The sequence below is a fragment of the Grammomys surdaster genome, unplaced genomic scaffold (genome assembly GCF_004785775.1).
Source record: "Grammomys surdaster isolate TR1022 unplaced genomic scaffold, NIH_TR_1.0 184, whole genome shotgun sequence".
NCBI lineage: Eukaryota > Metazoa > Chordata > Mammalia > Rodentia > Muridae > Grammomys > Grammomys surdaster.
The window spans coordinates 6,717,289-6,719,753 of NW_021604629.1; positions in this window are offsets into that span (position 1 = coordinate 6,717,289).

The following is a 2,465-nucleotide window of genomic DNA, read 5'->3' on the forward strand; positions in this document are numbered from 1 at the left end:
CCTTCCTTCCTTCCTTCCTTCCTTCCTTCCTTCCTTCCTTCCTTCCTTCCTTCCTTCCTTCCTTCCTTCCTTCCTTTCTCCTCTCCTCTCCTTCTGTCTCTCCCCCTACATCTCTCTTTCATACTGGTTATAAACCTAGGGTCTCCCTCATACAAAGTGGTTTACCACTAAAACTCTACCCCCTCCTTTTGACATTTAGACATTGTCTCATTAAGTTGTTTAAGCTGTCCTTGAGTTCACTCTATAGCTTAGACAGGCCTTGGATTTGTAACCCCCCCCCCGCCTCTGCCTCCTCAAGTAGCTGAGAACACAGACATGTATCACCAAACCTGACTTAACATTAATTTTTTTTATTCTAAAAAGAAGGTGTGTTCCATAGAAAAAACACCTGGCACTTATAAACAGAATGTGTTGATGAGAAGTTAGTGGCCAGCATGAAGAACTGCAAAATGAATTCATAAGTTCAGTTCAACTATAAATATTTTTAATTATTTTGGTGTGTATGTGTGTGCACATACTCCATGACATATGGGCAGAAGTCACAGGACAACAGGAAGCCTGTGTATTTGAATAAAAATGATCCCCATAGGCCCATAGCAAGTTACACTACTAGGAAATATGGTCTCTTGGAGTAGGTATGGCCTTGTTGGAAGAAGTGTATCACTAGAGGGTGGGCTTTAGTTTTAAGAAGCTCAAGCCAGGCCTAGAGACTTTCTGACTCTTCCTGCTGCCCGCTGATCTAGAGGTAGAACTCTAAGCTACCTCTCCAGCACCATCTCTGCCTATGTGCCCCCATGCTTCTCTCCATGATATCAATGGACTAAACCTCTGAACTGTAAGCCAGCCCCAATTAAATACTTTCCTTAATAAAGGAGTTGTCATGGTCACGGTGTCTCTTCACTGCAATAAGACCCTAACTATGACACTTCCCTTCTATCTAGTGAGTCCTGGGAATAAATTCTGGTCTCAGGCTTGGTGACAAATGTGTTTACCCACTGAACCATCTCTTTGGTCTATTATAATTTTTAATTTAAATATGCAGTGGGCATACTATACAAATTATTTGCTGTTTGTTTGAAACTCAAACTTACTTGTGTGCCTGTATTTTTAATGGTTAAAGATGACATTTCCACCAAGATAGAACATAGGGTTCTAGAGATATAATTGTTGAATTAAGTAGAAAACTATTGGGCTGGAGAGATGGCTCAGCGGTTAAGAGCACTGACTGCTCTTCCAGAGCTCCTGAGTTCAATTCCCAGCAACCACATGGTGGCTCACAACCATCTGTAATGAGATTGGATGCCCTCTTCTGGTGTGTCTGAAGACAGCTACAGTGTACTCATAAATAAAATAAATAAATAAATCTTAAAAAAAAAGTAGAAAACTATTTAGTGAATACTGTCTACATCCCAGGCAAAGTGCTGTGCCAAAGTGGAATCCCAAATGAGCAGAACATGGTTTCTGCCACCAATTCCTAGGCCAGTGAAGGAAGAAATAGAAAGAAACTTGGGTGATATTTTCTGAATCCATTAAGATCAAGTATAGTATCTGAATTTTTTTCCTGTTATTCCAATAAATTCTCCTGGTCACTAAGGTTGTTCTAGTGTCAAATGAGAGTTTAAGATATGTGCCCAGGTTTTAAAGCGCCCAAGAAGTAAGCTCAGGCTAACATTCTGGCCTGCCTGGGTATTATTTTTTATTGCTATGACAAAATACATGAGATGAACAACATAAAGGATTTCTTTGGGTTCACGGTATCAGAAGCTTTAATGCAGAGTCAGCTTGTTCCACTTCTGTGGCATGGAGAGGCAGCATGGCACACCATGCTGGCAGAACTGTGGCAGGGAACAAATAGTTCAAGTCGTAGTGTCCAGTACACTGAAAGAGAAAGGGGCCAGGGAAAGAGATTCCTTTCAAAAACACCTTCCCCTACCCCTTAACCCCACCTCCAACAAGACCTGCCTACTTTCACCAACCAGGACCATCTCTTAATAATCCACCCAATATTAGCTCATCAGTGAATTAACACATTGACCAAATCAGGAGCCTACTGATCCAGTCATCTCTCAATAATACAGTCCACCAGCTAGGGGGGAAGGAAGTACGCTTTCAACATCTGAGCCTCTTAGGGGATATTTCTTATACTATCTGTGAGTTTGACTCTAGAACCACATTGTTTCCCATGTAAAGGTATTTTCTGTAGGCTTACATACAAATGATTACTTCATCCATCAACAGAGATGTCATTATCAGCTTTTAGGTACAAATCCCATGACTTCATCCTAAAAGGCAGAGGTGGTGGTTACCATAAGGAAGACCTTGGACTAGGGTTATGTGGGACCACTGTTGGGAAGATACAACACTTCCGTGGACCAACTCAATCCCTCTCTTACAGCCTGGTGATCTTCCTCTTGGCAAATCCCATTTTCCCCACCACTCTCTGCTTAATCATACATTTTATGCTG